General features: G+C 42.2%; 1 pseudogene; it reads right to left on the bottom strand.

Moving 5' to 3' along the window:
* Positions 1 to 8,982: 8,982 nt before the first annotated feature.
* Positions 8,983 to 10,026, bottom strand: LOC116223863 (annotated as a pseudogene).
* Positions 10,027 to 12,371: the final 2,345 nt, after the last annotated feature.

The raw sequence follows: 12,371 nt of genomic DNA, 5'->3' as shown, positions 1-12,371 counted from the left end.
ACTGAACATTTACATTTACATTTAACATTTACATTTACATTTACATTTAACATTTACATTTAACATTTACATTTAGCATTTGGTATTTGTATTTACATTTAACATTTACATTTAACACTTATATTTAACATTTATATATAACATCGAACATTTACGTTTATATTTAACATTTACATTTATATTTAACATTTAACATTTAACATTAACATTTAGATGAAAGATTTATATTATTTAACAACTTTGTGTTACTAGCCTCAGGCTAGAAAAGCTAGATAACGTTAACATAACGTTTTTAGCTACTTTGCCAGCAAACAAATGCAAAAAGCCATGGCCTGTTACCAATTTAATTGCAAACGTATCAAAAATATATGCTACAACATTAGGTTTATCCAAAACAACGTTGTAAGAGAAAAACTAAATAGCGGGTTAAGACATAAAACCGTATTTCCAAAGGAGGCGCACCTGAGTAAAAGCGCATATTACCGCTGCTGGGAGGGTATAAGGGAAAGTGGGTGTTCGTCGCAGAGAGAGATGGGAGGAGATGCGTAAAGTGCCCCTAATTGTGTATTAGTAACGAAACAAGAGGTGTTTTAGCATGACATATCAGCTGCTACATGAAAACTATGTGCCTGCGAGAAATTTGAAAAATACGAACATCAGAAATGTTATTTTTTATATATATATATATAATTTAATATAGGCATATACAAACTGCCCCACCAGCTAGCTGTTACCCAGAATCACCGCTCATTGCATGGTTTAAACCGTATTTTCACTTATAGTTCAAGCACACCGAGTACAGTGCACACCTTCTGCGTACCCGTATCTATTCAGGAAAAGTACTTGTACTCGAAGTACACTAACTAAACTACCGGTAAGTAAATTGTAGAGACAGAGCAGCATATTCATTTCACCTTCCATGTTTATTTTGACGTTATAGCCTCTCGAGCGCAAGCTACCCCCGGTGCCATGGCAACCAAATGTCTGAAAACTTCAGTTTCCCCTGTCCAGGCTACAACTCCAGTTTTCAAATGTATCCGCCTAGAGCAGCGTTTTTGAAAAGCATGGTTTTCAGTGCTGGAATACGCCGTTTTAAAGTAGGGGGTGTTGTGTATTCCTACAAGACTATTTAACGGGATGCTATGGAGCAGTTAACCTGGCTATTAAGTATCCTAGCTATCTCTAGCTTAGGGAACCATCTTAACAGTTTGCAGTTGCCTGTGTGTGATTAACTAATATGTGTGAATATGAACTTGTGAACATAAACTCGTTAATATGAAACTGCACAGGCACCCTGGGGGTAACCATAGCAACCCAGAAACTCAATGTTCGCTGAAAAGATTAATTTCCCCAAATCAGCTCACCAATAAAAGACAGTCTTGAATTCAAAGTGATCACAACTTTAAGTGTGGACGGAAGGGCTAAATGGAGAAATATTTATGAGTTTCTATATTTACCCGGGTTAGTTAGCTGTAACCTCGTGAAGCAAAAGCTCTAATTCTAATTCATCATCCATGGTGGCAGGAACACGCAGGCTCTTTCTTCCCTATTTTAGCGGAGCGCTAAATAACACTAATGGGCGGTGTTAGGCGCTGATTACGACGAGGTTCTAAATACCACGCAAAAATACCGTGCGGTATATGCGGTTTGGCAAAAGCGCAGATTAAGCTGCGGTCGCAATGTTAGTAAATGAGGCCCAGAGAGAGAGAGGGTGTTTTCATCCATTTGTGATTTGTGCTCATTTCCTATTCTGCTATTTACATTTCTATACAACAGTCTATACAAAAGTATAATTCATTATCCCTCCTCTTATTCAATGTTAAAATTCTTACATAAGCTAAAACACCTTCCTTCAAATGTGAACTACCTGGTGATTTTTTTTTTTTTAGATGAACGAGTGTCAGTGAGGTTTCCTAATTTACTCTCTCTAACATTTTGTAAGGACTGAGGACTGTGCGGCATTTTTTCATAAAGGCTGATGTGTTATGAACTGATAAACTGAATGCACAGATTGAATGTGGATATATGCACACTGTCTGGAGTGCAGATCTCCGCAAGTGCACTCTGCAGTGCTAATATGATGGGAATAAAAGGAGTCGTGACCCTTCGCCAGCTCCACAACTCCTCACAGCTGCTGAATACTGAACAGTTTGAGTTCAAACTCCACAACTCCTCCCAGCTGCTGGTCCCTGAACAGTTTGAGCTCAAACTCCATGCGTTCATCCTACAACTCTATTGCGATGCGCTAATGAGATTGATTAGTCAAAGTCAAAGTAGCTTTATTGTCAATTACTTTGCATGTTAAGACATACAAAGGAATCGAAAAAAACGTTTCCCACTCTCCCACGGTGAAACATATAAGTGCACACGCACAACAACAGATAAGACAAGACATATAGATATACATATACATATAGTTATACACATACAGATACCTGTACAGCAGCATGTTTACTTTAAAGTGACAGGTAGTGCAAAAAAAGGCAGCAAAAGACATCCTGTGAGATGTATGTAACACATTGGCAGTGCAAGTATAACAGTAAGTGGTAAAGTGATAACAGTAAGTGGTAAAGTGATAAAAGTGCAAGGGACAGTTTTGTTGCAGAGTCCTGAGTTATTGTAGGGGGGGGGGGGAGGATTTCAGCCTCCTATCAGACTGACGGATATGGCTGGGGGGAGTGAGGGGAGAGAATTTAGCTTCCTGACAGCTTGGTGAATAAAGCTATTTCTGAGTCTGGTGGTGCGGCAACGGAGGCTCCTATACCTTCTTCCAGAGGGTAGGAGGCTAAACAGACTGTGTGCGGGGTGGCTGGTGTCACTCGCAATCGAGGTAGCTTTCCGGGTGAGGCGGGTGGTGTAAATGTCTTGCAGGGAAGGGAGTGGGAGTGGGGCACCAATGATCTTACCAGCTGTGTTCACTATGCGTTGCAGTGCTTTCCTGCTGTGTGCAGTACAGCTACTGCCCCACACAGTGATGCAGCTGGACAGGATGCTTTCAATGGTGCCCCGGTAGAATGCGTTCAGGATGGGTATGGGAGCTTTCACTCGCTTGAGCTTGCGGAGGAAGTAGAGGCGCCGCTGGGCTTTCTTCGCCAGTGATGCAGAGTTGGTGGCCCAGGAGAGGTCCTCACTGATGTGCACCCCCAGGAATTTGGTGCTGCTCACACGCTCCACAGCAGCACCATCGATGGTCAGTGGTGGGTGTTCAGTGTGGCTTTTCCTGAAGTCAACCACAATCTCCTTTGTTTTGCTGACATTCAGCAGGAGGTTGTTGTCTCTGCACCACGTGGTCAAAAGGTTGACCTCCTTCCTGTAGTGGGTCTCATCGTTCTTGGTGATGAGACCCACCAGAGTTGTGTCATCCGCAAACTTCACCATGTGATTGGTACTGTAGGTTGTTGTGCAGTCGTGAGTCAGCAGGGTGAAGAGCAGGGGACTGAGTACACAGCCTTGAGGGGCCCCTGTGCTGAGTGTGATGCTGCTCGAGATGTTGTTGCCGACTCGTACTGCTTGGGGTCGCTCGCTGAGAAAGTCCAACACCCAATTGCAAAGGGAGGTGTTGAGCCCCAGCTGGTCCAGTTTACAGATGAGTTGTTGTGGGATTATTGTATTAAAAGCTGAACTAAAGTCAATGAAAAGCATTCTCACATGTGAGTCTGCTTTTTCCAGGTGGGTGAGGGCTGGGTGGAGAGCAGAGCAGATTGCGTCCTCTGTGGAACGTTTGGCCCGGTATGCGAACTGAAAGGGGTCCAGGGTGGGGGGGAGGATGGACTTGATGTGAGACATGACTAGCCGTTCAAAGCACTTCATTATGATGGGGGTCAGTGCCACAGGGCGATAGTCATTGAAGCAGGATGGAGCCGGTTTCTTTGGCACAGGTATGATGATGGAGGTCTTGAAATGTGATGGAACAGCAGCTTGACTCAGAGAAGTGTTGAAGATATCCGTGAAAATATCCTTAAGCTCCTCTGCGCAGTCCCTCAGTACACGGCCTGGAATGTTGTCAGGGCCTGTTGCTTTGCGGGGGTTGATAGTGGAGAGTGCCCTCTTCACACTTGCGGCAGACAGGCACAGAGCCTGGTCGTGGGGGGGGGGTGGAGTTTTCTGTGGGCTTGTGTGATTTGTTGCTTCGAACCGTGCATAGAAGCTGTTGAGGTCGTTGAGCAGAGAGATGTTGTCGTCGCAGGTCTGTGATGCAGGCTTGTAGTCCGTTATGGACTGGATGCCCTGCCACAGGCTGCGCGTGTCTCTGCTGTCTTTGAAGTGACTGGTTATCTTTTTTGTGTAGTCCTGTTTTGCTTTCCTGATGCCACGGGACAGGCTGGCTCTCACTGTTCTCAGGCCAATTCTATCCCCGGCTCTGAAGGCTTTGTCCCTGACCCTCAGCAGCCGATGGACAGCTCCTGTCAGCCATGGCTTCTTTTTAGCCCGAGTGATGATGGTCTTTGTGTGGGTCACATCATCTGTGCATTTGCGGATGTAAGAGCAGACAGTGTCTGTAAGCTCCTCATTGTCTATGTGGTTGTTGTATGTAGCTGCTTGCTTGAACATGCCCCAGTCTGTTGTCGCAAGGCAGTCCTGAAGAGCACACATTGATCCATCCGGCCACACTGAAATTGTTTTTGTCAGTGGTGGCTGAAGACTGTTATTGTCAGGCAATTATTATGATATAAATATCTGCACATAATGTGCCTGTTCCACGCACTGCTATCTCGTAGAGATGCAACACATAGTTATTTTCCCTGTCAGAAAAAAAATATTTCTAGGCTTACAAAGTAATGTATTTTTTCTTCTGCTGTTGTCAACCCTCATATTACCTTCAAATTTACTAACATCTTTTATCCTTGGGGTCAATTTGACCCCAGCAATTTAAACCTCCAAAACATTATTATAATTAAAATGTTTTACCCAAGTTTATGTGTCAGGTACTTTAGGTTTGTTTGTTGACTACCTAAATAGCCCTTTAAATAAAAACAATACCCCCACCCACCCCCCTTATACATCCAGAATACATGTTACGCGACTATGGAGAAATATGCAGATCACCAGAAAATCTCACTGATTGACCTAAAATTGGAAAGGGATATCCTTCTGGTGTTTTATGGCTTCATATTATTTCTAAGTACATATTGTTGTTATCTTAAACATTTGTAATAAAAAAACAATCTGTTATCAGGAATAGTAACAATGTGATGAAAAAAGTTGATATTTCTTATATATTTTATACAATTAAAACAGCCTGGGGTCAAATTGACCCCAAACAACATCTATGCGTACAGCATGTGTACAGGACATTGAAAACATATCATGTTAATTTTGTGTGTACCCAGTTAAATTAGGAAAAGTCATTAAATATGAAGCAAAACAAATTATGTCAATCATTTATTTAGAGACGTTAAACATTGAATGGGGTCAAATTGACCCCAAACATAACAGGAGGGTTAAAATGTTAACAAATGCATAAACAAACACTGAAAGAAAGAATAAAGATACATTTAATGTGCAGAAACTCTTTTGTACACTGTAAAAAAAAAATCCCGTCGTTTTTACGGAAAAAAACTGGCAGCTGTGGTTGCCAGAATAATACTGTAAAAAATACATCAATCTGTAAACCTCTTCACAGAGCAGCATGTAAATTTAACATTTTAAACCTGTATATTAAACATTGGATTTGACCTATATTTACATCACTGTTATGTTATACTGTAACTGGACAAGTTTGTTTAGTAAATTAAACATTTTAAACCTGTATATTCAACATTAAAAAATACAGCCAAACCGTAACCATCTTCACAGAACAATATGTACCTTTAACAGTTTATAATGTATAAAATTACATTGTAAACCAGTAAATTTAACATTGGATTCTGATTTTGCATTATTCTATTAAACCAATTATTTCAGTAAAATGTACATCCAGTTGTTTTCGATTGTACATCAAATCCAAGAAATACCAAGCAATCAACATTATTTAACTTCTAAAGTCTTGACAGAATCTCAATGAGCATGCTTAAGTTGAAGAAGGGACCGGAGAGTTAAAGTCAGGTTTCTGTAGTTTATTTCGGCGTGCAGACCCCTCTCAGCTGGTGCTCAGAGAAAGGCCCACCTGATAGCAGAATGTGTTGGCATTTATACATTTCAGTCAGGTAGAATACAATAGGGGAGGGGATGACCACACCTATAAGTGAGAGGAAGGGGGAAACAGAGGGGTGAGTGGTTCACCTATGGGGGGAGGGGGGTGATACCAGGGTACAAAGGATTTTAGCAGGGGGGAGGCTATCTGGGGGGGGGGGGGGGGGGTTCACATGCCACTTGTTCAGTGAGACAGAGTACACATCCAAAATGAGTTGCAGATACAAAATAAGGAGTTAATGTCTTACAACAACAGAATAGCAATATTTCCAGTTCCATCAGTCCCCTATATGAGCATTTATATGCTCACACAATAACCACCATGCAACAGCCAATCAGAGCAGGAAACATCAATATATGTTACAGATACAAATGATACAGAATAACAGTAGAATACCTATTTTGCAGTTCCATCAGTCTCATTATAACACTGTTATTCAACTGATTTTTCATGTAGATTCCCCTTAAAAGTTCTTCATAATATAATGTCTTTTAATTAATAATGGTTTGGACAGTGAAAGCAACATCTAAATACTGCAATTTTATGTAGGCATAAAATCCTGTTCTATGACTGATATAAATCTTTGCTCAACTGAAGAATCATTTTGCATCTGTCAGGGTTCACAGGAAAGGACACAATTGCAGACCAAAACTCAGAATTTATTTACAAAAGGGTAAAGCACAGAAGATTAAAAGGCAAAAACTCAGAATTCCAAAAACACAGAAGACCCCAACTTAGGAGCCCAAGAACGGGCAGGGCAAAAAACATCAAAACACGGAAGGAAGGAATATGACACCGAACACCAAACACCAAAAGAAGGAAGGAATAGAACACCAAACACCAAAAGGAGGAAGGAATAGAACACCAAACACCAAAAGGAGGAAGGAATAGAACACCAAACACCAAAAGGAGGAAGGAATAGAACACCAAACACCAAAAGGAGGAAGGAATAGAACACCAAACACCAAACACCAAAAGGAGGAAGGAATAGAAAAAGAAAACACCAAACACCAAAAGGAGGAAGGAATAGAACACCAAACACCAAACACCAAAAGGAGGAAGGAATAGAAAAAGAAAACACCAAACACCAAAAGGAGGAAGGAATAGAACACCGAACACAGAACAACAAACAGACTAATAATTGGGAACAGGTGAGGGGTGGAGACACAGGTACACAGAACAGGAGCACAAGGCAAGGGTAAACACTGGAGCACATGGCAGGAACAAGGAAGCACAAAGGACTAGACACCATAGACATACAGTGGGGAAAATAAGTATTTGAACCCCTGCCGATTTCGCAAGTTTGGCCACTTGCAAAGAAATGTGTGATCTATAATTGTAATGGTAGGTGTATTTTAACAGTGAGAAATAGAATATCAACAAACAAATCCAGAAAACTGCATTTTATAACATTTATGACTTTATTTGTATTTGATGCAATACTCTATTGTATTTCTATTTACAGGTTTTTTATGTAATGATTTTACGGCATTTCAGTGTTAATTCTACGGACATTTCTTACAGTGTACTGCTCTGTAGGCTGTGTTTTGACAGTAAAAATGACATTCTGCTCCTCTACATGAAGGTGTCTGCACCACTAATGCATTCACTAACATCAGCAACCCATCAAGGTCAATATTATTTTACCATAAGTAAAGTGAAGTGCCAGACCTGATGTCTTCTACTGGTTCACTCATGCATTATGCTGAGTAACATAAATCAATGAATTGTTAACATAAATAAACCAGTAACTGTAGATACTGTTTCATACATGTTAAGTACTGCCTGTCCTTAATGTTAGTAAAGGAATCGTTACAAAATGTAAAGCATTATAAATTAATTAATGTTTAGTGTTAAACCATACCATATTTTAGAATTATATATTGTTCCAGTGAGCTTGGTAGCAACTAGCAATGCGGCAGCTAAAGAAGTTCAACCTGCCAAAGACAAAGATGGTGCACTTCTACACCTGCATCATCGAGTCCATCCTCACCTCCTCCATCACCATCTGGTACGCTGCTGCCACTGCCAAAGACAAAGGCAGACTGCAGCGTATCATCCGTTCTGCTGAGAAGATTGGCTGCAATCTGCCATGGACTCTACAGGACCTGTTCGCCTCTAGGACCCTGAGGCGGGCAGGTAAGATTGTGGCCGATCCCTCCCACCTGGGTCACAAACTCTTCGAGGTACTTCCCTCCAGCAGGAGGCTGTGGTCCATCAGGACCAAAACCTCATGCCACAAAACCACCTTCTTCCCGGCTGCAGTTGGCCTTATTAACAAGGCCCGGGACCCCCACCTGGACTTGGACTCTTATCCTGCCCCCACACCTCAAGTCTGTGTTACATTAACACACATTACATTGCACACTGCACATTCACTTTTGCACTCCTGCATTTTGCATTTTACTTTCTACTTTACTTTTTTATATACATGTTTTATATATTTGTATCCTATATATTGTGTTTTGTGTGTAGTACTTCTCTTATGTGTAGTACTTAGTGTGTATTTCTGTTTTTATGTTGTGTTTGTATGTTTTATGTTCACTGTATGCACCTATACACCAGAGCAAATTCCAGGTAGGTGTAAACCTACTTGGCAATAAATACCCTTTTTCTTTATTTTTGGAACTCAGCCCATTTGAGGCAAGGATTGACACCATTGCACTTTTATTTTCTCCATTTCTGAACTGATGTTATTTGTTATTGATTTTCTCTATTTTTGAACTGATGTTATTTGTTATTGATTAAGATTTAGAACTTATCGTTATTTCAATAAATTTGACAATTTTAAGCGTGGCCTACCATTTTATTGGAGCGATGAGGGACAGGTGGGGCTTGAAAAGCCCCCCTTGTTCAAAGTGGGGAATGACAGAAAAAGTTTGAGAACCACTGCTGTAGTGTGAGGGGTGGGTGAAAAAAGATCTTTAGAAAGAGTTAGAATTTTTTCTCTCGTGGGTCGATGCATCAACCCAAATATGTAATCTGATTCTGTTCTGTCTTTCACATACTGTATGTTCCTGTTTACCTGTCCGCACTTGTTTCTGCCAGGCGGTTGTTCATGATCCCAAGTGCACCGACCCCTCCAGAGAAGCCATTGTGCCTGACCCCGACTGTCTAGGATGCCCGTCGGCCATCTCAGACAGCTTCTTCTGCATGATGGCCAGGTTGACCTTGTTGGCGGCCAGGAAGTCCCCCATGGAGATCATCTCCCCTGACATACGCCGGCCATCTGCCTCGCTCTCGTTCACGGCGTCCCTCTCGATGGAGGGGTTGCGGCGGCCGTGGTGGGGGCCACGTCCCGGTGCCACTGCGTTCCGCCGCGGGTTCTGGGCACCCCTGGCAGTCGGGTGGCGCCTGCACAGCAGTTCCAGCCTCTGCATTAGCCAGTTGAGCACCTGCTCGATGACAATGGAGATGACGTTGAAGAGCGAGTAGATGCAGCACACGCCCGTGAGGGCGAAACCGATGGTGCTGAACGCCACGAAGCAGAAGTACATGGCGTCCAGGTAGCCCCAGCCCTCTACGGATGAGTACATGGCGGAGGCACAGCAGGACACCAAAATGGCGATGGCACCCAGGATGAGCATGACGCAGTACACCGAGGGCTTCCATCCAGCCATGCTGTCCAGGTTGCGGCCACGGCGGCTGAAGGCATCGGGCGGGCGCTCGTTCTGGGGTAGCACAGCTTTGCGGCGGTGGCGGCACTCGTGGCAGAACTTCAGGACGAAGGTGATCACAGTGATGACACGCTCCAGGAAAAGGTTGAAGAACAAAATGGAGGCTGCACAACCTATGAGTCCGTAAAAGATGAGGAATACCTTTCCTTCAATGGTGGCAGGTGTTGTCATTCCAAACCCTATGACAGTGAAAGCAAGAATGATTGTAAAAGCAATTCACACCTTCAAAATATTCTAAAAAGTCAGCTACTTGTTGCAGATACCATGCATTATTGATAAAAGGAAGATTAAACCTAAAAACTTTAAAGCCTTTTAAAACTTAAAAGTCTGTTTAAAAGTCTATAATGTATTCATGTCTTCTCCCAAGCTCCTAATGTATCTTTCATGGCCAGAAATGTGCTGTTTTCAGTTGACTATCTTTACTCTTAACATGGTTCTATCACATCAGTGGACTACATTCAGTGTAACATTAACAGCGTAAAATTCAATTAGCATGCAACGGTATGAAAATGCCTTTGTAATTCCTCAAAAGAGTGATATCCACTCACTGATTCATGCAGAGGAGCACACACAGTCCCCTAAGAACTCTTCAACCCACGCACCACCCTGCCTTGTGCTGTCAACAGAACTTATTGGGCAAGACCTTCCAGCTGCTCTGGCTTGGTGCTTCATTCTAGGAAAAAAGGCTCTGGGGCTCATTAGAGTCCAATTCTTAATTGCTCTATAATGAGCCACATGTGAACCACTCCCCCCATGTAAACACCCCTCTTGATTCAGAGAGCTCCCGTGCTTCAAACACACCACGGGAGCCAGGTTGCCATTGGTGACAACACCCAGATCTTTGACTTTCTCGCTCTCTCTCTCTCTCTCTCTCTCTCTCTCTCTCTCTCTCTCTCTCTCGCTCTGTAACCCCGCCCCCCTCATTGAAGTGCAAATCAAAGGAAATCATCGCCAATCGTGGATGTTTTCAATTAGATCCATTTGAAGAGCAACTGAAAATATCTTACATCAGCCTTGCTGCAGGTTATCTAGTCAAAGAAAACACCAAACACCAAAAGGAGGAAGGAATAGAACACCAAACACCAAACACCAAAAGGAGGAAGGAATAGAAAAAGAAAACACCAAACACCAAAAGGAGGAAGGAATAGAACACCGAACACAGAACAACAAACAGACTAATAATTGGGAACAGGTGAGGGGTGGAGACACAGGTACACAGAACAGGAGCACAAGGCAAGGGTAAACACTGGAGCACATGGCAGGAACAAGGAAGCACAAAGGACTAGACACCATAGACATACAGTGGGGAAAATAAGTATTTGAACCCCTGCCGATTTCGCAAGTTTGGCCACTTGCAAAGAAATGTGTGATCTATAATTGTAATGGTAGGTGTATTTTAACAGTGAGAAATAGAATATCAACAAACAAATCCAGAAAACTGCATTTTATAACATTTATGACTTTATTTGTATTTGATGCAATACTCTATTGTATTTCTATTTACAGGTTTTTTTATGTAATGATTTTACGGCATTTCAGTGTTAATTCTACGGACATTTCTTACAGTGTACTGCTCTGTAGGCTGTGTTTTGACAGTAAAAATGACATTCTGCTCCTCTACATGAAGGTGTCTGCACCACTAATGCATTCACTAACATCAGCAACCCATCAAGGTCAATATTATTTTACCATAAGTAAAGTGAAGTGCCAGACCTGATGTCTTCTACTGGTTCACTCATGCATTATGCTGAGTAACATAAATCAATGAATTGTTAACATAAATAAACCAGTAACTGTAGATACTGTTTCATACATGTTAAGTACTGCCTGTCCTTAATGTTAGTAAAGGAATCGTTACAAAATGTAAAGCATTATAAATTAATTAATGTTTAGTGTTAAACCATACCATATTTTAGAATTATATATTGTTCCAGTGAGCTTGGTAGCAACTAGCAATGCGGCAGCTAAAGAAGTTCAACCTGCCAAAGACAAAGATGGTGCACTTCTACACCTGCATCATCGAGTCCATCCTCACCTCCTCCATCACCATCTGGTACGCTGCTGCCACTGCCAAAGACAAAGGCAGACTGCAGCGTATCATCCGTTCTGCTGAGAGATTGGCTGCAATCTGCCATGGACTCTACAGGACCTGTTCGCCTCTAGGACCCTGAGGCGGGCAGGTAAGATTGTGGCCGATCCCTCCCACCTGGGTCACAAACTCTTCGAGGTACTTCCCTCCAGCAGGAGGCTGTGGTCCATCAGGACCAAAACCTCATGCCACAAAACCACCTTCTTCCCGGCTGCAGTTGGCCTTATTAACAAGGCCCGGGACCCCCACCTGGACTTGGACTCTTATCCTGCCCCCACACCTCAAGTCTGTGTTACATTAACACACATTACATTGCACACTGCACATTCACTTTTGCACTCCTGCATTTTGCATTTTACTTTCTACTTTACTTTTTTATATACATGTTTTATATATTTGTATCCTATATATTGTGTTTTGTGTGTAGTACTTCTCTTATGTGTAGTACTTAGTGTGTATTTCTGTTTTTATG

Source organism: Clupea harengus, chromosome 15, assembly GCF_900700415.2.
Source record: "Clupea harengus chromosome 15, Ch_v2.0.2, whole genome shotgun sequence".
NCBI lineage: Eukaryota > Metazoa > Chordata > Actinopteri > Clupeiformes > Clupeidae > Clupea > Clupea harengus.
This window is presented reverse-complemented; position numbering and strand designations above follow the sequence as displayed.